General features: G+C 65.4%; 33 non-coding genes and 2 pseudogenes across 33 annotated transcripts; all 35 read right to left on the reverse strand.

The window, feature by feature from the left end:
- Positions 1–1,949: 1,949 nt before the first annotated feature.
- Positions 1,950–2,068, reverse strand: LOC115946295 (5S ribosomal RNA). Its single transcript, XR_004080397.2, has one exon. It is a non-coding gene; the product is annotated as a 5S ribosomal RNA (ribosomal RNA).
- Positions 2,069–2,490: 422 nt separating this feature from the next.
- Positions 2,491–2,609, reverse strand: LOC115946294 (5S ribosomal RNA). Its single transcript, XR_004080393.2, has one exon. It is a non-coding gene; the product is annotated as a 5S ribosomal RNA (ribosomal RNA).
- Positions 2,610–3,031: 422 nt separating this feature from the next.
- Positions 3,032–3,150, reverse strand: LOC117436334 (5S ribosomal RNA). The gene has a single exon (XR_004549766.1). It is a non-coding gene; the product is annotated as a 5S ribosomal RNA (ribosomal RNA).
- Positions 3,151–3,571: 421 nt separating this feature from the next.
- Positions 3,572–3,690, reverse strand: LOC117436349 (5S ribosomal RNA). The gene has a single exon (XR_004549781.1). It is a non-coding gene; the product is annotated as a 5S ribosomal RNA (ribosomal RNA).
- A 422-nt stretch (positions 3,691–4,112) lies between these two features.
- On the reverse strand, positions 4,113–4,231 carry LOC117436399 (5S ribosomal RNA). Its single transcript, XR_004549827.1, has one exon. It is a non-coding gene; the product is annotated as a 5S ribosomal RNA (ribosomal RNA).
- A 422-nt stretch (positions 4,232–4,653) lies between these two features.
- Positions 4,654–4,772, reverse strand: LOC117436339 (5S ribosomal RNA). Its single transcript, XR_004549771.1, has one exon. It is a non-coding gene; the product is annotated as a 5S ribosomal RNA (ribosomal RNA).
- A 421-nt stretch (positions 4,773–5,193) lies between these two features.
- LOC117436358 (uncharacterized) lies at positions 5,194–5,313 on the reverse strand (annotated as a pseudogene).
- A 421-nt stretch (positions 5,314–5,734) lies between these two features.
- Positions 5,735–5,853, reverse strand: LOC117436400 (5S ribosomal RNA). The gene has a single exon (XR_004549828.1). It is a non-coding gene; the product is annotated as a 5S ribosomal RNA (ribosomal RNA).
- Positions 5,854–6,274: 421 nt separating this feature from the next.
- LOC117436351 (5S ribosomal RNA) lies at positions 6,275–6,393 on the reverse strand. The gene has a single exon (XR_004549783.1). It is a non-coding gene; the product is annotated as a 5S ribosomal RNA (ribosomal RNA).
- A 421-nt stretch (positions 6,394–6,814) lies between these two features.
- Positions 6,815–6,933, reverse strand: LOC117436335 (5S ribosomal RNA). The gene has a single exon (XR_004549767.1). It is a non-coding gene; the product is annotated as a 5S ribosomal RNA (ribosomal RNA).
- Positions 6,934–7,355: 422 nt separating this feature from the next.
- Positions 7,356–7,474, reverse strand: LOC117436324 (5S ribosomal RNA). The gene has a single exon (XR_004549756.1). It is a non-coding gene; the product is annotated as a 5S ribosomal RNA (ribosomal RNA).
- A 421-nt stretch (positions 7,475–7,895) lies between these two features.
- LOC117436336 (5S ribosomal RNA) lies at positions 7,896–8,014 on the reverse strand. The gene has a single exon (XR_004549768.1). It is a non-coding gene; the product is annotated as a 5S ribosomal RNA (ribosomal RNA).
- A 422-nt stretch (positions 8,015–8,436) lies between these two features.
- Positions 8,437–8,556, reverse strand: LOC117436337 (5S ribosomal RNA). The gene has a single exon (XR_004549769.1). It is a non-coding gene; the product is annotated as a 5S ribosomal RNA (ribosomal RNA).
- A 421-nt stretch (positions 8,557–8,977) lies between these two features.
- On the reverse strand, positions 8,978–9,097 carry LOC117436357 (uncharacterized; annotated as a pseudogene).
- A 422-nt stretch (positions 9,098–9,519) lies between these two features.
- Positions 9,520–9,638, reverse strand: LOC117436352 (5S ribosomal RNA). The gene has a single exon (XR_004549784.1). It is a non-coding gene; the product is annotated as a 5S ribosomal RNA (ribosomal RNA).
- Positions 9,639–10,060: 422 nt separating this feature from the next.
- On the reverse strand, positions 10,061–10,179 carry LOC117436401 (5S ribosomal RNA). The gene has a single exon (XR_004549829.1). It is a non-coding gene; the product is annotated as a 5S ribosomal RNA (ribosomal RNA).
- Positions 10,180–10,600: 421 nt separating this feature from the next.
- Positions 10,601–10,719, reverse strand: LOC117436403 (5S ribosomal RNA). Its single transcript, XR_004549831.1, has one exon. It is a non-coding gene; the product is annotated as a 5S ribosomal RNA (ribosomal RNA).
- Positions 10,720–11,142: 423 nt separating this feature from the next.
- LOC117436353 (5S ribosomal RNA) lies at positions 11,143–11,262 on the reverse strand. Its single transcript, XR_004549785.1, has one exon. It is a non-coding gene; the product is annotated as a 5S ribosomal RNA (ribosomal RNA).
- A 422-nt stretch (positions 11,263–11,684) lies between these two features.
- LOC117436404 (5S ribosomal RNA) lies at positions 11,685–11,803 on the reverse strand. The gene has a single exon (XR_004549832.1). It is a non-coding gene; the product is annotated as a 5S ribosomal RNA (ribosomal RNA).
- A 422-nt stretch (positions 11,804–12,225) lies between these two features.
- On the reverse strand, positions 12,226–12,344 carry LOC117436405 (5S ribosomal RNA). Its single transcript, XR_004549833.1, has one exon. It is a non-coding gene; the product is annotated as a 5S ribosomal RNA (ribosomal RNA).
- Positions 12,345–12,766: 422 nt separating this feature from the next.
- On the reverse strand, positions 12,767–12,886 carry LOC117436341 (5S ribosomal RNA). Its single transcript, XR_004549773.1, has one exon. It is a non-coding gene; the product is annotated as a 5S ribosomal RNA (ribosomal RNA).
- Positions 12,887–13,308: 422 nt separating this feature from the next.
- On the reverse strand, positions 13,309–13,427 carry LOC117436406 (5S ribosomal RNA). Its single transcript, XR_004549834.1, has one exon. It is a non-coding gene; the product is annotated as a 5S ribosomal RNA (ribosomal RNA).
- A 423-nt stretch (positions 13,428–13,850) lies between these two features.
- On the reverse strand, positions 13,851–13,970 carry LOC117436354 (5S ribosomal RNA). Its single transcript, XR_004549786.1, has one exon. It is a non-coding gene; the product is annotated as a 5S ribosomal RNA (ribosomal RNA).
- Positions 13,971–14,393: 423 nt separating this feature from the next.
- Positions 14,394–14,512, reverse strand: LOC117436407 (5S ribosomal RNA). Its single transcript, XR_004549835.1, has one exon. It is a non-coding gene; the product is annotated as a 5S ribosomal RNA (ribosomal RNA).
- A 422-nt stretch (positions 14,513–14,934) lies between these two features.
- LOC117436348 (5S ribosomal RNA) lies at positions 14,935–15,053 on the reverse strand. The gene has a single exon (XR_004549780.1). It is a non-coding gene; the product is annotated as a 5S ribosomal RNA (ribosomal RNA).
- Positions 15,054–15,475: 422 nt separating this feature from the next.
- On the reverse strand, positions 15,476–15,594 carry LOC117436325 (5S ribosomal RNA). The gene has a single exon (XR_004549757.1). It is a non-coding gene; the product is annotated as a 5S ribosomal RNA (ribosomal RNA).
- Positions 15,595–16,016: 422 nt separating this feature from the next.
- On the reverse strand, positions 16,017–16,135 carry LOC117436326 (5S ribosomal RNA). Its single transcript, XR_004549758.1, has one exon. It is a non-coding gene; the product is annotated as a 5S ribosomal RNA (ribosomal RNA).
- Positions 16,136–16,558: 423 nt separating this feature from the next.
- On the reverse strand, positions 16,559–16,678 carry LOC117436355 (5S ribosomal RNA). Its single transcript, XR_004549787.1, has one exon. It is a non-coding gene; the product is annotated as a 5S ribosomal RNA (ribosomal RNA).
- A 423-nt stretch (positions 16,679–17,101) lies between these two features.
- On the reverse strand, positions 17,102–17,220 carry LOC117436328 (5S ribosomal RNA). The gene has a single exon (XR_004549760.1). It is a non-coding gene; the product is annotated as a 5S ribosomal RNA (ribosomal RNA).
- A 421-nt stretch (positions 17,221–17,641) lies between these two features.
- LOC117436327 (5S ribosomal RNA) lies at positions 17,642–17,760 on the reverse strand. Its single transcript, XR_004549759.1, has one exon. It is a non-coding gene; the product is annotated as a 5S ribosomal RNA (ribosomal RNA).
- Positions 17,761–18,182: 422 nt separating this feature from the next.
- Positions 18,183–18,301, reverse strand: LOC117436338 (5S ribosomal RNA). Its single transcript, XR_004549770.1, has one exon. It is a non-coding gene; the product is annotated as a 5S ribosomal RNA (ribosomal RNA).
- A 423-nt stretch (positions 18,302–18,724) lies between these two features.
- On the reverse strand, positions 18,725–18,844 carry LOC117436342 (5S ribosomal RNA). Its single transcript, XR_004549774.1, has one exon. It is a non-coding gene; the product is annotated as a 5S ribosomal RNA (ribosomal RNA).
- A 423-nt stretch (positions 18,845–19,267) lies between these two features.
- Positions 19,268–19,387, reverse strand: LOC117436343 (5S ribosomal RNA). Its single transcript, XR_004549775.1, has one exon. It is a non-coding gene; the product is annotated as a 5S ribosomal RNA (ribosomal RNA).
- A 423-nt stretch (positions 19,388–19,810) lies between these two features.
- Positions 19,811–19,929, reverse strand: LOC117436356 (5S ribosomal RNA). Its single transcript, XR_004549788.1, has one exon. It is a non-coding gene; the product is annotated as a 5S ribosomal RNA (ribosomal RNA).
- A 422-nt stretch (positions 19,930–20,351) lies between these two features.
- On the reverse strand, positions 20,352–20,470 carry LOC117436331 (5S ribosomal RNA). The gene has a single exon (XR_004549763.1). It is a non-coding gene; the product is annotated as a 5S ribosomal RNA (ribosomal RNA).
- Positions 20,471–20,502: the final 32 nt, after the last annotated feature.

Raw genomic sequence — 20,502 nt, forward strand, 5'->3', positions numbered from 1 at the left:
CAGGTGTCAGAACAACAGGAGCAGCAACAGCAGACTGATTTTTTGATCTCATTGCAGAGTCCGACAAAGAGGGAGGTGGTGAGGGAGCCGAAGGTGCCACTTCTGCCCCCTGTGCTTGTGAGCCACCATGAACTTTCAAAGCTTCAGAAATAACTTGCCAAGAGCTCAATAAAGTGGTGGCAACTTCACTGTTGTTTATAGCACAGTCCCACAAATTAACACTAATTTTGTCCCAAATTTCTGGGGTATAAATAGTGGAATCAATAGATGGATCAACTTTTGATGCCCAGAGAAGGATACTTTTCAATTCTTCCTTGTCAACTTTTTTCCCATACTGCATAAAAATCATAGCAAAAACTTCTAGAACATTTCCCTGCTCCTTTGTTAAAGCAGACCCCATAGCTCTCAGCTGCTTACCTGGGTCCTGCGAGAGGCAATCTGTGCAGTTTGAATTCATTTCCTTTCAGCATACACCTTTGCTTACATTCAGCAAGCAGTTCAGCTGAGCCACATCACCGGATCAACAATTAATCACTTTTCATGCTCCACATGGTGGGCATCATTTGTGGCATTTCACTACACAGACTCAAGCTGATGCAGAGACTCCAATCCTCATTTATTATCACCCTTTTTATCCCCTTGTTTGGTACTTTCCCAACCTTCACATACATACAACATTCAATCTCACTGATGACTGTCAAACTCTCCAGGTAAACAGTCCAATCACAATGTTGCAGACACTCTCACAACCCCCACATCCTCTGGCCTCCAACTGAGATTCCTGCCACAACCACATCCTGGTTCATCCTCACAAGGTTTCCTTGCTTACCTTCCCTGTCTTTCAACATTCCAACTTATCACCCCAGGGCTTGTCAAGCACCAGGCCTCAGAGCTCATTCCCAAAAACTTATTATGCAAATCTTATCACCTTCAATCCCCACAAAAAACAATGAAACAAGTTTGCCGATGACACCAAGCTGTGTGGTTCAGTTGATATGCTGGAGGGAAGGAATGCTGTCCAGAGGGACCTCGACATGCTTGTGAAGTCAGTGGAAACCTCATGAAGTTTAACCATGACAAGTTCAAGGTGCTACATCTGGGTTGGAGCAATCCCAGGCACAGCTACTGGTTGAGCAGAGAAGAGATTCAGAGCAGCCCTGCAGAGAAGGACTTGGGGGTGTTGGTCCATGAGAAAATGAACATGAGCCAGCTTCATTTTGCGCTAACAGCCCAGAAAGCCAACCGTATCCAGGGCTGCATCAAAAGAAGCGTGACCAGCAGGTCAAAGGAGGTGATCCTGCCTCTGTACTCTGCTCTTGTGAGACCTCACCTAGAGTACTGGGTGCAGTTCTTGTGCACTCAACATAAAAAGGACATGGAACTGTTGGAATAAGTCCAGAGGAAGGCCACGAGGATGATCAGGGGACTGGAGCACATCCTGTGTGAAGACAGGCTGAGAAAATGGATGATGGAGAAGGCTGAATAGAGACTTCATAGCAGCCTTCCAGTATATGAAGGGGATATAAAAAAAAAAAAAGACCCACAAAAAAAATGCCAGAAAGCAAAAACGAATGAAAGCAAGATAGGAAGCAGGGAGAGAAAGAAAGAATCAGTATTCCTTCTTTCTGGTCTAACATCCTTGCTTTCTTTTGCGATGTCTATGTATACTTTTCTTTCACTCCTAAGGAAGAAACGGCTTCAAATTCCCAGCATAGACAATGGATCTAGCATTGGCCTCAGGGGCCTGTATCACTATGACGGCAACTGAAGGAAATAGGGGATGGAATTGCACACAAGAAAAACTATGAACTCAACACCCTAGACAGAAAAAGGAGTAAGAAATATCCGGAAGAGGATCCTATAATCACAACACCACATCAAAAAAAAGGGGAAAGGAACTACTGAAAAGTGGCTGACATTGCTCAGAGGGTCCCCTATCGGCTGGCAAAAGCCTACAGCACCCGGGATTCCAAGGCGGTCTCCCATCCAAGCACTAACCGAGCCCGACCCTGCTTAGCTTCCGAGATCAGACGAGATCGGGCGTTTTCAGGGTGGTGTGGCCGTAGGCACCCTCAACCCCCCACCGCCGCTCTCGGCCCCACGCGCACCCTCCCGGCCACCGCTCGACACCGGCACCCAGAGCCACTGACACCTTTGTGACGCCAAACCGCGCCAGCACCCCCGAGCACTGAGCCCCACGCGGCCCTGCCCGCGACACCCCGAAACCTCTCCCCCCCGCACAGCCGACGCCACGCTCCTTCCCTCACACGTTCCCCAGCAACAGGAACCGGGACCGCCACGGACCTGACCCTCCGCAGCACCCCACCGAGAAAGCGGGGTCCGGAACACCCGGCACGGGCCCCTGTGGCCTCCACATGCCAGCAAGGAAAAGGGGGCCGACACTGCCCCCCGGAGCCCCTGAACACGCAACAGCCCGCATCCAAAAAAAGCGGCTGACATGGCTCGCAGGGTCCCCTGTCGGCTGGCAAAAGCCTACAGCACCCGAGATTCCCAGGCGGTCTCCCATCCAAGTACTAACCGAGCCCGACCCTGCTTAGCTTCCGAGATCAGACGAGATCGGGCGTTTTCAGGGTGGTGTGGCCGTAGGCACCCTCAACCCCCCCACCGCCGCTCTCGGCCCCACGCGCATCCTCCCGGCCACCGCTCGACACCGGCACCCAGAGCCACTGACACCTTTGTGACGCCAAACCGCGCCAGCACCCCCGAGCACTGAGCCCCACGCGGCCCTGCCCGCGACACCCCGAAACCTCTCCCCCCGCACAGCCGACGCCACGCTCCTTCCCTCACACGTTCCCCAGCAACAGGAACCGGGACCGCCACGGACCTGACCCTCCGCAGCACCCCACCGAGAAAGCGGGGTCCGGAACACCCGGCACGGGCCCCTGTGGCCTCCACATGCCAGCAAGGAAAAGGGGGCCGACACTGCCCCCCGGAGCCCCTGAACACGCAACAGCCCGCATCCAAAAAAAGCGGCTGACATGGCTCGCAGGGTCCCCTGTCGGCTGGCAAAAGCCTACAGCACCCGGGATTCCAAGGCGGTCTCCCATCCAAGTACTAACCGAACCCGACCCTGCTTAGCTTCCGAGATCAGACGAGATCGGGCGTTTTCAGGGTGGTGTGGCCGTAGGCACCCTCAACCCCCCACCGCCGCTCTCGGCCCCACGCGCACCCTCCCGGCCACCGCTCGACACCGGCACCCAGAGCCACTGACACCTTTGTGACGCCAAACCGCGCCAGCACCCCCGAGCACTGAGCCCCACGCGGCCCTGCCCGCGACACCCCGAAACCTCTCCCCCCGCACAGCCGACGCCACGCTCCTTCCCTCACACGTTCCCCAGCAACAGGAACCGGGACCGCCACGGACCTGACCCTCCGCAGCACCCCACCGAGAAAGCGGGGTCCGGAACACCCGGCACGGGCCCCTGTGGCCTCCACATGCCAGCAAGGAAAAGGGGGCCGACACTGCCCCCCGGAGCCCCTGAACACGCAACAGCCCGCATCCAAAAAAAGCGGCTGACATGGCTCGCAGGGTCCCCTGTCGGCTGGCAAAAGCCTACAGCACCCGAGATTCCAAGGCGGTCTCCCATCCAAGTACTAACCCAACCCGACCCTGCTTAGCTTCCGAGATCAGACGAGATCGGGCATTTTCAGGGTGGTGTGGCCGTAGGCACCCTCAACACCCCCACCGCCGCTCTCGGCCCCACGCGCACCCTCCCGGCCACCGCTCGACACCGGCACCCAGAGCCACTGACACCTTTGTGACGCCAAACCGCGCCAGCACCCCCGAGCACTGAGCCCCACGCGGCCCTGCCCGCGACACCCCGAAACCTCTCCCCCGGCACAGCCGACGCCACGCTCCTTCCCTCACACGTTCCCCAGCAACAGGAACCGGGACCGCCACGGACCTGACCCTCCGCAGCACCCCACCGAGAAAGCGGGGTCCGGAACACCCGGCACGGGCCCCTGTGGCCTCCACATGCCAGCAAGGAAAAGGGGGCCGACACTGCCCCCCGGAGCCCCTGAACACGCAACAGCCCGCATCCAAAAAAAGCGGCTGACATGGCTCGCAGGGTCCCCTGTCGGCTGGCAAAAGCCTACAGCACCCGAGATTCCCAGGCGGTCTCCCATCCAAGTACTAACCCAACCCGACCCTGCTTAGCTTCCGAGATCAGACGAGATCGGGCGTTTTCAGGGTGGTGTGGCCGTAGGCACCCTCAACCCCCCCACCGCCGCTCTCGGCCCCACGCGCACCCTCCCGGCCACCGCTCGACACCGGCACCCAGAGCCACTGACACCTTTGTGACGCCAAACCGCGCCAGCACCCCCGAGCACTGAGCCCCACGCGGCCCTGCCCGCGACACCCCGAAACCTCTCCCCCCGCACAGCCGACGCCACGCTCCTTCCCTCACACGTTCCCCAGCAACAGGAACCGGGACCGCCACGGACCTGACCCTCCGCAGCACCCCACCGAGAAAGCGGGGTCCGGAACACCCGGCACGGGCCCCTGTGGCCTCCACATGCCAGCAAAGAAAAGGGGGCCGACACTGCCCCCCGGAGCCCCTGAACACGCAACAGCCCGCATCCAAAAAAAGCGGCTGACATGGCTCGCAGGGTCCCCTGTCGGCTGGCAAAAGCCTACAGCACCCGAGATTCCCAGGCGGTCTCCCATCCAAGTACTAACCGAACCCGACCCTGCTTAGCTTCCGAGATCAGACGAGATCGGGCATTTTCAGGGTGGTGTGGCCGTAGGCACCCTCAACCCCCCACCGCCGCTCTCGGCCCCACGCGCATCCTCCCGGCCACCGCTCGACACCGGCACCCAGAGCCACTGACACCTTTGTGACGCCAAACCGCGCCAGCACCCCCGAGAACTGAGCCCCACGCGGCCCTGCCCGCGACACCCCGAAACCTCTCCCCCCGCACAGCCGACGCCACGCTCCTTCCCTCACACGTTCCCCAGCAACAGGAACCGGGACCGCCACGGACCTGACCCTCCGCAGCACCCCACCGAGAAAGCGGGGTCCGGAACACCCGGCACGGGCCCCTGTGGCCTCCACATGCCAGCAAGGAAAAGGGGGCCGACACTGCCCCCCGGAGCCCCTGAACACGCAACAGCCCGCATCCAAAAAAAGCGGCTGACATGGCTCGCAGGGTCCCCTGTCGGCTGGCAAAAGCCTACAGCACCCGAGATTCCAGGCGGTCTCCCATCCAAGTACTAACCCAAGCCCGACCCTGCTTAGCTTCCGAGATCAGACGAGATCGGGCAGTTTTCAGGGTGGTGTGGCCGTAGGCACCCTCAACCCCCCACCGCCGCTCTCGGCCCCACGCGCATCCTCCCGGCCACCGCTCGACACCGGCACCCAGAGCCACTGACACCTTTGTGACGCCAAACCGCGCCAGCACCCCCGAGAACTGAGCCCCACGCGGCCCTGCCCGCGACACCCCGAAACCTCTCCCCCGGCACAGCCGACGCCACGCTCCTTCCCTCACACGTTCCCCAGCAACAGGAACCGGGACCGCCACGGACCTGACCCTCCGCAGCACCCCACCGAGAAAGCGGGGTCCGGAACACCCGGCACGGGCCCCTGTGGCCTCCACATGCCAGCAAGGAAAAGGGGGCCGACACTGCCCCCCGGAGCCCCTGAACACGCAACAGCCCGCATCCAAAAAAAGCGGCTGACATGGCTCGCAGGGTCCCCTGTCGGCTGGCAAAAGCCTACAGCACCCGAGATTCCCAGGCGGTCTCCCATCCAAGTACTAACCCAACCCGACCCTGCTTAGCTTCCGAGATCAGACGAGATCGGGCGTTTTCAGGGTGGTGTGGCCGTAGGCACCCTCAACCCCCCCACCGCCGCTCTCGGCCCCACGCGCACCCTCCCGGCCACCGCTCGACACCGGCACCCAGAGCCACTGACACCTTTGTGACGCCAAACCGCGCCAGCACCCCCGAGCACTGAGCCCCACGCGGCCCTGCCCGCGACACCCCGAAACCTCTCCCCCGCACAGCCGACGCCACGCTCCTTCCCTCACACGTTCCCCAGCAACAGGAACCGGGACCGCCACGGACCTGACCCTCCGCAGCACGCCACCGAGAAAGCGGGGTCCGGAACACCCGGCACGGGCCCCTGTGGCCTCCACATGCCAGCAAGGAAAAGGGGGCCGACACTGCCCCCCGGAGCCCCTGAACACGCAACAGCCCGCATCCAAAAAAAGCGGCTGACATGGCTCGCAGGGTCCCCTGTCGGCTGGCAAAAGCCTACAGCACCCGAGATTCCAAGGCGGTCTCCCATCCAAGTACTAACCCAACCCGACCCTGCTTAGCTTCCGAGATCAGACGAGATCGGGCATTTTCAGGGTGGTGTGGCCGTAGGCACCCTCAACCCCCCACCGCCGCTCTCGGCCCCACGCGCATCCTCCCGGCCACCGCTCGACACCGGCACCCAGAGCCACTGACACCTTTGTGACGCCAAACCGCGCCAGCACCCCCGAGAACTGAGCCCCACGCGGCCCTGCCCGCGACACCCCGAAACCTCTCCCCCGGCACAGCCGACGCCACGCTCCTTCCCTCACACGTTCCCCAGCAACAGGAACCGGGACCGCCACGGACCTGACCCTCCGCAGCACGCCACCGAGAAAGCGGGGTCCGGAACACCCGGCACGGGCCCCTGTGGCCTCCACATGCCAGCAAGGAAAAGGGGGCCGACACTGCCCCCCGGAGCCCCTGAACACGCAACAGCCCGCATCCAAAAAAAGCGGCTGACATGGCTCGCAGGGTCCCCTGTCGGCTGGCAAAAGCCTACAGCACCCGAGATTCCCAGGCGGTCTCCCATCCAAGTACTAACCCAACCCGACCCTGCTTAGCTTCCGAGATCAGACGAGATCGGGCATTTTCAGGGTGGTGTGGCCGTAGGCACCCTCAACCCCCCCACCGCCGCTCTCGGCCCCACGCGCACCCTCCCGGCCACCGCTCGACACCGGCACCCAGAGCCACTGACACCTTTGTGACGCCAAACCGCGCCAGCACCCCCGAGCACTGAGCCCCACGCGGCCCTGCCCGCGACACCCCGAAACCTCTCCCCCCGCACAGCCGACGCCACGCTCCTTCCCTCACACGTTCCCCAGCAACAGGAACCGGGACCGCCACGGACCTGACCCTCCGCAGCACCCCACCGAGAAAGCGGGGTCCGGAACACCCGGCACGGGCCCCTGTGGCCTCCACATGCCAGCAAAGAAAAGGGGGCCGACACTGCCCCCCGGAGCCCCTGAACACGCAACAGCCCGCATCCAAAAAAAGCGGCTGACATGGCTCGCAGGGTCCCCTGTCGGCTGGCAAAAGCCTACAGCACCCGGGATTCCCAGGCGGTCTCCCATCCAAGTACTAACCGAGCCCGACCCTGCTTAGCTTCCGAGATCAGACGAGATCGGGCGTTTTCAGGGTGGTGTGGCCGTAGGCACCCTCAACCCCCCACCGCCGCTCTCGGCCCCACGCGCATCCTCCCGGCCACCGCTCGACACCGGCACCCAGAGCCACTGACACCTTTGTGACGCCAAACCGCGCCAGCACCCCCGAGCACTGAGCCCCACGCGGCCCTGCCCGCGACACCCCGAAACCTCTCCCCCCGCACAGCCGACGCCACGCTCCTTCCCTCACACGTTCCCCAGCAACAGGAACCGGGACCGCCACGGACCTGACCCTCCGCAGCACCCCACCGAGAAAGCGGGGTCCGGAACACCCGGCACGGGCCCCTGTGGCCTCCACATGCCAGCAAGGAAAAGGGGGCCGACACTGCCCCCCGGAGCCCCTGAACACGCAACAGCCCGCATCCAAAAAAAGCGGCTGACATGGCTCGCAGGGTCCCCTGTCGGCTGGCAAAAGCCTACAGCACCCGAGATTCCCAGGCGGTCTCCCATCCAAGTACTAACCCAACCCGACCCTGCTTAGCTTCCGAGATCAGACGAGATCGGGCATTTTCAGGGTGGTGTGGCCGTAGGCACCCTCAACCTCCCCACCGCCGCTCTCGGCCCCACGCGCACCCTCCCGGCCACCGCTCGACACCGGCACCCAGAGCCACTGACACCTTTGTGACGCCAAACCGCGCCAGCACCCCCGAGCACTGAGCCCCACGCGGCCCTGCCCGCGACACCCCGAAACCTCTCCCCCCGCACAGCCGACGCCACGCTCCTTCCCTCACACGTTCCCCAGCAACAGGAACCGGGACCGCCACGGACCTGACCCTCCGCAGCACCCCACCGAGAAAGCGGGGTCCGGAACACCCGGCACGGGCCCCTGTGGCCTCCACATGCCAGCAAGGAAAAGGGGGCCGACACTGCCCCCCGGAGCCCCTGAACACGCAACAGCCCGCATCCAAAAAAAGCGGCTGACATGGCTCGCAGGGTCCCCTGTCGGCTGGCAAAAGCCTACAGCACCCGAGATTCCCAGGCGGTCTCCCATCCAAGTACTAAACCAAGCCCGACCCTGCTTAGCTTCCGAGATCAGACGAGATCGGGCGTTTTCAGGGTGGTGTGGCCGTAGGCACCCTCAACCCCCCACCGCCGCTCTCGGCCCCACGCGCATCCTCCCGGCCACCGCTCGACACCGGCACCCAGAGCCACTGACACCTTTGTGACGCCAAACCGCGCCAGCACCCCCGAGCACTGAGCCCCACGCGGCCCTGCCCGCGACACCCCGAAACCTCTCCCCCGGCACAGCCGACGCCACGCTCCTTCCCTCACACGTTCCCCAGCAACAGGAACCGGGACCGCCACGGACCTGACCCTCCGCAGCACCCCACCGAGAAAGCGGGGTCCGGAACACCCGGCACGGGCCCCTGTGGCCTCCACATGCCAGCAAGGAAAAGGGGGCCGACACTGCCCCCCGGAGCCCCTGAACACGCAACAGCCCGCATCCAAAAAAAGCGGCTGACATGGCTCGCAGGGTCCCCTGTCGGCTGGCAAAAGCCTACAGCACCCGAGATGCCCAAGGCGGTCTCCCATCCAAGTACTAACCCAACCCGACCCTGCTTAGCTTCCGAGATCAGACGAGATCGGGCATTTTCAGGGTGGTGTGGCCGTAGGCACCCTCAACCCCCCCACCGCCGCTCTCGGCCCCACGCGCATCCTCCCGGCCACCGCTCGACACCGGCACCCAGAGCCACTGACACCTTTGTGACGCCAAACCGCGCCAGCACCCCCGAGCACTGAGCCCCACGCGGCCCTGCCCGCGACACCCCGAAACCTCTCCCCCCGCACAGCCGACGCCACGCTCCTTCCCTCACACGTTCCCCAGCAACAGGAACCGGGACCGCCACGGACCTGACCCTCCGCAGCACCCCACCGAGAAAGCGGGGTCCGGAACACCCGGCACGGGCCCCTGTGGCCTCCACATGCCAGCAAAGAAAAGGGGGCCGACACTGCCCCCCGGAGCCCCTGAACACGCAACAGCCCGCATCCAAAAAAAGCGGCTGACATGGCTCGCAGGGTCCCCTGTCGGCTGGCAAAAGCCTACAGCACCCGAGATTCCAAGGCGGTCTCCCATCCAAGTACTAACCCAACCCGACCCTGCTTAGCTTCCGAGATCAGACGAGATCGGGCATTTTCAGGGTGGTGTGGCCGTAGGCACCCTCAACCCCCCCACCGCCGCTCTCGGCCCCACGCACACCCTCCCGGCCACCGCTCGACACCGGCACCCAGAGCCACTGACACCTTTGTGACGCCAAACCGCGCCAGCACCCCCGAGCACTGAGCCCCACGCGGCCCTGCCCGCGACACCCCGAAACCTCTCCCCCCGCACAGCCGACGCCACGCTCCTTCCCTCACACGTTCCCCAGCAACAGGAACCGGGACCGCCACGGACCTGACCCTCCGCAGCACCCCACCGAGAAAGCGGGGTCCGGAACACCCGGCACGGGCCCCTGTGGCCTCCACATGCCAGCAAGGAAAAGGGGGCCGACACTGCCCCCCGGAGCCCCTGAACACGCAACAGCCCGCATCCAAAAAAAGCGGCTGACATGGCTCGCAGGGTCCCCTGTCGGCTGGCAAAAGCCTACAGCACCCGAGATTCCCAGGCGGTCTCCCATCCAAGTACTAACCCAACCCGACCCTGCTTAGCTTCCGAGATCAGACGAGATCGGGCGTTTTCAGGGTGGTGTGGCCGTAGGCACCCTCAACCCCCCACCGCCGCTCTCGGCCCCACGCGCATCCTCCCGGCCACCGCTCGACACCGGCACCCAGAGCCACTGACACCTTTGTGACGCCAAACCGCGCCAGCACCCCCGAGCACTGAGCCCCACGCGGCCCTGCCCGCGACACCCCGAAACCTCTCCCCCCGCACAGCCGACGCCACGCTCCTTCCCTCACACGTTCCCCAGCAACAGGAACCGGGACCGCCACGGACCTGACCCTCCGCAGCACCCCACCGAGAAAGCGGGGTCCGGAACACCCGGCACGGGCCCCTGTGGCCTCCACATGCCAGCAAGGAAAAGGGGGCCGACACTGCCCCCCGGAGCCCCTGAACACGCAACAGCCCGCATCCAAAAAAAGCGGCTGACATGGCTCGCAGGGTCCCCTGTCGGCTGGCAAAAGCCTACAGCACCCGAGATTCCCAGGCGGTCTCCCATCCAAGTACTAACCCAACCCGACCCTGCTTAGCTTCCGAGATCAGACGAGATCGGGCGTTTTCAGGGTGGTGTGGCCGTAGGCACCCTCAACCCCCCCACCGCCGCTCTCGGCCCCACGCGCACTCCTCCCGGCCACCGCTCGACACCGGCACCCAGAGCCACTGACACCTTTGTGACGCCAAACCGCGCCAGCACCCCCGAGCACTGAGCCCCACGCGGCCCTGCCCGCGACACCCCGAAACCTCTCCCCCCGCACAGCCGACGCCACGCTCCTTCCCTCACACGTTCCCCAGCAACAGGAACCGGGACCGCCACGGACCTGACCCTCCGCAGCACGCCACCGAGAAAGCGGGGTCCGGAACACCCGGCACGGGCCCCTGTGGCCTCCACATGCCAGCAAGGAAAAGGGGGCCGACACTGCCCCCCGGAGCCCCTGAACACGCAACAGCCCGCATCCAAAAAAAGCGGCTGACATGGCTCGCAGGGTCCCCTGTCGGCTGGCAAAAGCCTACAGCACCCGAGATTCCCAGGCGGTCTCCCATCCAAGTACTAACCCAACCCGACCCTGCTTAGCTTCCGAGATCAGACGAGATCGGGCAGTTTTCAGGGTGGTGTGGCCGTAGGCACCCTCAACCCCCCCACCGCCGCTCTCGGCCCCACGCGCACCCTCCCGGCCACCGCTCGACACCGGCACCCAGAGCCACTGACACCTTTGTGACGCCAAACCGCGCCAGCACCCCCGAGCACTGAGCCCCACGCGGCCCTGCCCGCGACACCCCGAAACCTCTCCCCCCGCACAGCCGACGCCACGCTCCTTCCCTCACACGTTCCCCAGCAACAGGAACCGGGACCGCCACGGACCTGACCCTCCGCAGCACGCCACCGAGAAAGCGGGGTCCGGAACACCCGGCACGGGCCCCTGTGGCCTCCACATGCCAGCAAGGAAAAGGGGGCCGACACTGCCCCCCGGAGCCCCTGAACACGCAACAGCCCGCATCCAAAAAAAGCGGCTGACATGGCTCGCAGGGTCCCCTGTCGGCTGGCAAAAGCCTACAGCACCCGAGATTCCCAGGCGGTCTCCCATCCAAGTACTAACCCAACCCGACCCTGCTTAGCTTCCGAGATCAGACGAGATCGGGCGTTTTCAGGGTGGTGTGGCCGTAGGCACCCTCAACCCCCCCACCGCCGCTCTCGGCCCCACGCACACCCTCCCGGCCACCGCTCGACACCGGCACCCAGAGCCACTGACACCTTTGTGACGCCAAACCGCGCCAGCACCCCCGAGCACTGAGCCCCACGCGGCCCTGCCCGCGACACCCCGAAACCTCTCCCCCCGCACAGCCGACGCCACGCTCCTTCCCTCACACGTTCCCCAGCAACAGGAACCGGGACCGCCACGGACCTGACCCTCCGCAGCACCCCACCGAGAAAGCGGGGTCCGGAACACCCGGCACGGGCCCCTGTGGCCTCCACATGCCAGCAAAGAAAAGGGGGCCGACACTGCCCCCCGGAGCCCCTGAACACGCAACAGCCCGCATCCAAAAAAAGCGGCTGACATGGCTCGCAGGGTCCCCTGTCGGCTGGCAAAAGCCTACAGCACCCGAGATTCCCAGGCGGTCTCCCATCCAAGTACTAACCCAACCCGACCCTGCTTAGCTTCCGAGATCAGACGAGATCGGGCGTTTTCAGGGTGGTGTGGCCGTAGGCACCCTCAACCCCCCACCGCCGCTCTCGGCCCCACGCGCACTCCTCCCGGCCACCGCTCGACACCGGCACCCAGAGCCACTGACACCTTTGTGACGCCAAACCGCGCCAGCACCCCCGAGCACTGAGCCCCACGCGGCCCTGCCCGCGACACCCCGAAACCTCTCCCCCGGCACAGCCGACGCCACGCTCCTTCCCTCACACGTTCCCCAGCAACAGGAACCGGGACCGCCACGGACCTGACCCTCCGCAGCACCCCACCGAGAAAGCGGGGTCCGGAACACCCGGCACGGGCCCCTGTGGCCTCCACATGCCAGCAAGGAAAAGGGGGCCGACACTGCCCCCCGGAGCCCCTGAACACGCAACAGCCCGCATCCAAAAAAAGCGGCTGACATGGCTCGCAGGGTCCCCTGTCGGCTGGCAAAAGCCTACAGCACCCGAGATTCCCAGGCGGTCTCCCATCCAAGTACTAACCCGAACCCGACCCTGCTTAGCTTCCGAGATCAGACGAGATCGGGCGTTTTCAGGGTGGTGTGGCCGTAGGCACCCTCAACCCCCCACCGCCGCTCTCGGCCCCACGCGCACTCCTCCCGGCCACCGCTCGACACCGGCACCCAGAGCCACTGACACCTTTGTGACGCCAAACCGCGCCAGCACCCCCGAGCACTGAGCCCCACGCGGCCCTGCCCGCGACACCCCGAAACCTCTCCCCCCGCACAGCCGACGCCACGCTCCTTCCCTCACACGTTCCCCAGCAACAGGAACCGGGACCGCCACGGACCTGACCCTCCGCAGCACCCCACCGAGAAAGCGGGGTCCGGAACACCCGGCACGGGCCCCTGTGGCCTCCACATGCCAGCAAGGAAAAGGGGGCCGACACTGCCCCCCGGAGCCCCTGAACACGCAACAGCCCGCATCCAAAAAAAGCGGCTGACATGGCTCGCAGGGTCCCCTGTCGGCTGGCAAAAGCCTACAGCACCCGAGATTCCCAGGCGGTCTCCCATCCAAGTACTAACCCAACCCGACCCTGCTTAGCTTCCGAGATCAGACGAGATCGGGCGTTTTCAGGGTGGTGTGGCCGTAGGCACCCTCAACCTCCCCACCGCCGCTCTCGGCCCCACGCGCACTCCTCCCGGCCACCGCTCGACACCGGCACCCAGAGCCACTGACACCTTTGTGACGCCAAACCGCGCCAGCACCCCCGAGCACTGAGCCCCACGCGGCCCTGCCCGCGACACCCCGAAACCTCTCCCCCCGCACAGCCGACGCCACGCTCCTTCCCTCACACGTTCCCCAGCAACAGGAACCGGGACCGCCACGGACCTGACCCTCCGCAGCACGCCACCGAGAAAGCGGGGTCCGGAACACCCGGCACGGGCCCCTGTGGCCTCCACATGCCAGCAAGGAAAAGGGGGCCGACACTGCCCCCCGGAGCCCCTGAACACGCAACAGCCCGCATCCAAAAAAAGCGGCTGACATGGCTCGCAGGGTCCCCTGTCGGCTGGCAAAAGCCTACAGCACCCGAGATTCCCAGGCGGTCTCCCATCCAAGTACTAACCCAACCCGACCCTGCTTAGCTTCCGAGATCAGACGAGATCGGGCAGTTTTCAGGGTGGTGTGGCCGTAGGCACCCTCAACCCCCCCACCGCCGCTCTCGGCCCCACGCGCACTCCTCCCGGCCACCGCTCGACACCGGCACCCAGAGCCACTGACACCTTTGTGACGCCAAACCGCGCCAGCACCCCCGAGCACTGAGCCCCACGCGGCCCTGCCCGCGACACCCCGAAACCTCTCCCCCGGCACAGCCGACGCCACGCTCCTTCCCTCACACGTTCCCCAGCAACAGGAACCGGGACCGCCACGGACCTGACCCTCCGCAGCACCCCACCGAGAAAGCGGGGTCCGGAACACCCGGCACGGGCCCCTGTGGCCTCCACATGCCAGCAAGGAAAAGGGGGCCGACACTGCCCCCCGGAGCCCCTGAACACGCAACAGCCCGCATCCAAAAAAAGCGGCTGACATGGCTCGCAGGGTCCCCTGTCGGCTGGCAAAAGCCTACAGCACCCGAGATTCCCAGGCGGTCTCCCATCCAAGTACTAACCCAACCCGACCCTGCTTAGCTTCCGAGATCAGACGAGATCGGGCGTTTTCAGGGTGGTGTGGCCGTAGGCACCCTCAACCCCCCACCGCCGCTCTCGGCCCCACGCGCACTCCTCCCGGCCACCGCTCGACACCGGCACCCAGAGCCACTGACACCTTTGTGACGCCAAACCGCGCCAGCACCCCCGAGCACTGAGCCCCACGCGGCCCTGCCCGCGACACCCCGAAACCTCTCCCCCCGCACAGCCGACGCCACGCTCCTTCCCTCACACGTTCCCCAGCAACAGGAACCGGGACCGCCACGGACCTGACCCTCCGCAGCACCCCACCGAGAAAGCGGGGTCCGGAACACCCGGCACGGGCCCCTGTGGCCTCCACATGCCAGCAAAGAAAAGGGGGCCGACACTGCCCCCCGGAGCCCCTGAACACGCAACAGCCCGCATCCAAAAAAAGCGGCTGACATGGCTCGCAGGGTCCCCTGTCGGCTGGCAAAAGCCTACAGCACCCGAGATTCCCAGGCGGTCTCCCATCCAAGTACTAACCCAACCCGACCCTGCTTAGCTTCCGAGATCAGACGAGATCTGGCGTTTTCAGGGTGGTGTGGCCGTAGGCACCCTCAACCCCCCACCGCCGCTCTCGGCCCCACGCGCACTCCTCCCGGCCACCGCTCGACACCGGCACCCAGAGCCACTGACACCTTTGTGACGCCAAACCGCGCCAGCACCCCCGAGCACTGAGCCCCACGCGGCCCTGCCCGCGACACCCCGAAACCTCTCCCCCCGCACAGCCGACGCCACGCTCCTTCCCTCACCCGTTCCCCAGCAACAGGAACCGGGACCGCCACGGACCTGACCCTCCGCAGCACCCCACCGAGAAAGCGGGGTCCGGAACACCCGGCACGGGCCCCTGTGGCCTCCACATGCCAGCAAGGAAAAGGGGGCCGACACTGCCCCCCGGAGCCCCTGAACACGCAACAGCCCGCATCCAAAAAAAGCGGCTGACATGGCTCGCAGGGTCCCCTGTCGGCTGGCAAAAGCCTACAGCACCCGAGATTCCCAGGCGGTCTCCCATCCAAGTACTAACCCAACCCGACCCTGCTTAGCTTCCGAGATCAGACGAGATCGGGCGTTTTCAGGGTGGTGTGGCCGTAGGCACCCTCAACCCCCCACCGCCGCTCTCGGCCCCACGCGCACTCCTCCCGGCCACCGCTCGACACCGGCACCCAGAGCCACTGACACCTTTGTGACGCCAAACCGCGCCAGCACCCCCGAGCACTGAGCCCCACGCGGCCCTGCCCGCGACACCCCGAAACCTCTCCCCCCGCACAGCCGACGCCACGCTCCTTCCCTCACACGTTCCCCAGCAACAGGAACCGGGACCGCCACGGACCTGACCCTCCGCAGCACGCCACCGAGAAAGCGGGGTCCGGAACACCCGGCACGGGCCCCTGTGGCCTCCACATGCCAGCAAGGAAAAGGGGGCCGACACTGCCCCCCGGAGCCCCTGAACACGCAACAGCCCGCATCCAAAAAAAGCGGCTGACATGGCTCGCAGGGTCCCCTGTCGGCTGGCAAAAGCCTACAGCACCCGAGATTCCCAGGCGGTCTCCCATCCAAGTACTAACCCAACCCGACCCTGCTTAGCTTCCGAGATCAGACGAGATCGGGCGTTTTCAGGGTGGTGTGGCCGTAGGCACCCTCAACCCCCCCACCGCCGCTCTCGGCCCCACGCGCACTCCTCCCGGCCACCGCTCGACACCGGCACCCAGAGCCACTGACACCTTTGTGACGCCAAACCGCGCCAGCACCCCCGAGCACTGAGCCCCACGCGGCCCTGCCCGCGACACCCCGAAACCTCTCCCCCCGCACAGCCGACGCCACGCTCCTTCCCTCACACGTTCCCCAGCAACAGGAACCGGGACCGCCACGGACCTGACCCTCCGCAGCACCCCACCGAGAAAGTGGGGTCCGGAACACCCGGCACGGGCCCCTGTGGCCTCCACATGCCAGCAAGGAAAAGGGGGCCGACACTGCCCCCCGGAGCCCCTGAACACGCAACAGCCCGCATCCAAAAAAAGTGGCTGACATGGCTCGCAGGGTCCCCTGTCGGCTGGCAAAAGCCTACAGCACCCGAGATTCCCAGGCGGTCTCCCATCCAAGTACTAACCCAACCCGACCCTGCTTAGCTTCCGAGATCAGACGAGATCGGGCAGTTTTCAGGGTGGTGTGGCCGTAGGCACCCTCAACCCCCCCACCGCCGCTCTCGGCCCCACGCGCACTCCTCCCGGCCACCGCTCGACACCGGCACCCAGAGCCACTGACACCTTTGTGACGCCAAACCGCGCCAGCACCCCCGAGCACTGAGCCCCACGCGGCCCTGCCCGCGACACCCCGAAACCTCTCCCCCCGCACAGCCGACGCCACGCTCCTTCCCTCACACGTTCCCCAGCAACAGGAACCGGGACCGCCACGGACCTGACCCTCCGCAGCACCCCACCGAGAAAGCGGGGTCCGGAACACCCGGCACGGGCCCCTGTGGCCTCCACATGCCAGCAAGGAAAAGGGGGCCGACACTGCCCCCCGGAGCCCCTGAACACGCAACAGCCCGCATCCAAAAAAAGCGGCTGACATGGCTCGCAGGGTCCCCTGTCGGCTGGCAAAAGCCTACAGCACCCGGGATTCCCAGGCGGACTCCCATCCAAGTACTAACCTAACCCGACCCTGCTTAGCTTCCGAGATCAGACGAGATCGGGCGTTTTCAGGGTGGTGTGGCCGTAGGCACCCTCAACCCCCCACCGCCGCTCTCGGCCCCACGCACATCCTCCCGGCCACCGCTCGACACCGGCACCCAGAGCCACTGACACCTTTGTGACGCCAAACCGCGCCAGCACCCCCGAGCACTGAGCCCCACGCGGCCCTGCCCGCGACACCCCGAAACCTCTCCCCCCGCACAGCCGACGCCACGCTCCTTCCCTCACACGTTCCCCAGCAACAGGAACCGGGACCGCCACGGACCTGACCCTCCGCAGCACCCCACCGAGAAAGCGGGGTCCGGAACACCCGGCACGGGCCCCTGTGGCCTCCACATGCCAGCAAGGAAAAGGGGGCCGACACTGCCCCCCGGAGCCCCTGAACACGCAACAGCCCGCATCCAAAAAAAGCGGCTGACATGGCTCGCAGGGTCCCCTGTCGGCTGGCAAAAGCCTACAGCACCCGAGATTCCCAGGCGGTCTCCCATCCAAGTACTAACCCAACCCGACCCTGCTTAGCTTCCGAGATCAGACGAGATCGGGCGTTTTCAGGGTGGTGTGGCCGTAGGCACCCTCAACCCCCCCACCGCCGCTCTCGGCCCCACGCGCACCCTCCCGGCCACCGCTCGACACCGGCACCCAGAGCCACTGACACCTTTGTGACGCCAAACCGCGCCAGCACCCCCGAGCACTGAGCCCCACGCGGCCCTGCCCGCGACACCCCGAAACCTCTCCCCCCGCACAGCCGACGCCACGCTCCTTCCCTCACACGGTCCCCAGCAACAGGAACCGGGACCGCCACGGACCTGACCCTCCGCAGCACCCCACCGAGAAAGCGGGGTCCGGAACACCCGGCACGGGCCCCTGTGGCCTCCACATGCCAGCAAAGAAAAGGGGGCCGACACTGCCCCCCGGAGCCCCTGAACACGCAACAGCCCGCATCCAAAAAAAGCGGCTGACATGGCTCGCAGGGTCCCCTGTCGGCTGGCAAAAGCCTACAGCACCCGGGATTCCCAGGCGGTCTCCCATCCAAGTACTAACCGACCCCGACCCTGCTTAGCTTCCGAGATCAGACGAGATCGGGCGTTTTCAGGGTGGTGTGGCCGTAGGCACCCTCAACCCCCCCACCGCCGCTCTCGGCCCCACGCGCACTCCTCCCGGCCACCGCTCGACACCGGCACCCAGAGCCACTGACACCTTTGTGACGCCAAACCGCGCCAGCACCCCCGAGAACTGAGCCCCACGCGGCCCTGCCCGCGACACCCCGAAACCTCTCCCCCCGCACAGCCGACGCCACGCTCCTTCCCTCACACGTTCCCCAGCAACAGGAACCGGGACCGCCACGGACCTGACCCTCCGCAGCACCCCACCGAGAAAGCGGGGTCCGGAACACCCGGCACGGGCCCCTGTGGCCTCCACATGCCAGCAAGGAAAAGGGGGCCGACACTGCCCCCCGGAGCCCCTGAACACGCAACAGCCCGCATCCAAAAAAAGCGGCTGACATGGCTCGCAGGGTCCCCTGTCGGCTGGCAAAAGCCTACAGCACCCGAGATTCCCAGGCGGTCTCCCATCCAAGTACTAACCCGAACCCGACCCTGCTTAGCTTCCGAGATCAGACGAGATCGGGCGTTTTCAGGGTGGTGTGGCCGTAGGCACCCTCAACCCCCCCACCGCCGCTCTCGGCCCCACGCGCACTCCTCCCGGCCACCGCTCGACACCGGCACCCAGAGCCACTGACACCTTTGTGACGCCAAACCGCGCCAGCACCCCCGAGCACTGAGCCCCACGCGGCCCTGCCCGCGACACCCCGAAACCTCTCCCCCCGCACAGCCGACGCCACGCTCCTTCCCTCACACGTTCCCCAGCAACAGGAACCGGGACCGCCACGGACCTGACCCTCCGCAGCACCCCACCGAGAAAGCGGGGTCCGGAACACCCGGCACGGGCCCCTGTGGCCTCCACATGCCAGCAAGGAAAAGGGGGCCGACACTGCCCCCCGGAGCCCCTGAACACGCAACAGCCCGCATCCAAAAAAAGCGGCTGACATGGCTCGCAGGGTCCCCTGTCGGCTGGCAAAAGCCTACAGCACCCGAGATTCCCAGGCGGTCTCCCATCCAAGTACTAACCCGAACCCGACCCTGCTTAGCTTCCGAGATCAGACGAGATCGGGCGTTTTCAGGGTGGTGTGGCCGTAGGCACCCTCAACCCCCCCACCGCCGCTCTCGGCCCCACGCGCACTCCTCCCGGCCACCGCTCGACACCGGCACCCAGAGCCACTGACACCTTTGTGACGCCAAACCGCGCCAGCACCCCCGAGCACTGAGCCCCACGCGGCCCTGCCCGCGACACCCCGAAACCTCTCCCCCCGCACAGCCGACGCCACGCTCCTTCCCTCACACGTTCCCCAGCAACAGGAACCGGGACCGCCACGGACCTGACCCTCCGCAGCACCCCACCGAGAAAGCGGGGTCCGGAACACCCGGCACGGGCCCCTGTGGCCTCCACATGCCAGCAAGGAAAAGGGGGCCGACACTGCCCCCCGGAGCCCCTGAACACGCAACAGCCCGCATCCAAAAAAAGCGGCTGACATGGCTCGCAGGGTCCCCTGTCGGCTGGCAAAAGCCTACAGCACCCGGGATTCCCAGGCGGTCTCCCATCCAAGCACTAACCGAGCCCGACCCTGCTTAGCTTCCGAGAGCAGACGAGACCGGGCGTTTTCAGGGTGGTGTGGCCGTAGGCACCCTCAACCCCCCACCGCCTCTCTCGGCCCCACGCGCACTCCTCCCGGCCACCGCTCGACACCGGCACCCAGAGCCACTGACACCTTTGTGACGCCAAACCGCGCCAGCACCCCCGAGCACTGAGCCCCACGCGGCCCTGCCCGCGACACCCCGAAACCTCTCCCCCCGCACAGCCGACGCCACGCTCCTTCCCTCACACGTTCCCCAGCAACAGGAACCGGGACCGCCACGGACCTGACCCTCCGCAGCACCCCACCGAGAAAGCGGGGTCCGGAACACCCGGCACGGGCCCCTGTGGCCTCCACATGCCAGCAAGGAAAAGGGGGCCGACACTGCCCCCCGGAGCCCCTGAACACGCAACAGCCCGCATCCAAAAAAAGCGGCTGACATGGCTCGCAGGGTCCCCTGTCGGCTGGCAAAAGCCTACAGCACCCGAGATTCCCAGGCGGTCTCCCATCCAAGTACTAACCGAACCCGACCCTGCTTAGCTTCCGAGATCAGACGAGATCGGGCGTTTTCAGGGTGGTGTGGCCGTAGGCACCCTCAACCCCCCCACCGCCGCTCTCGGCCC

Source organism: Melopsittacus undulatus, chromosome 6, assembly GCF_012275295.1.
Source record: "Melopsittacus undulatus isolate bMelUnd1 chromosome 6, bMelUnd1.mat.Z, whole genome shotgun sequence".
Lineage (NCBI taxonomy): Eukaryota > Metazoa > Chordata > Aves > Psittaciformes > Psittaculidae > Melopsittacus > Melopsittacus undulatus.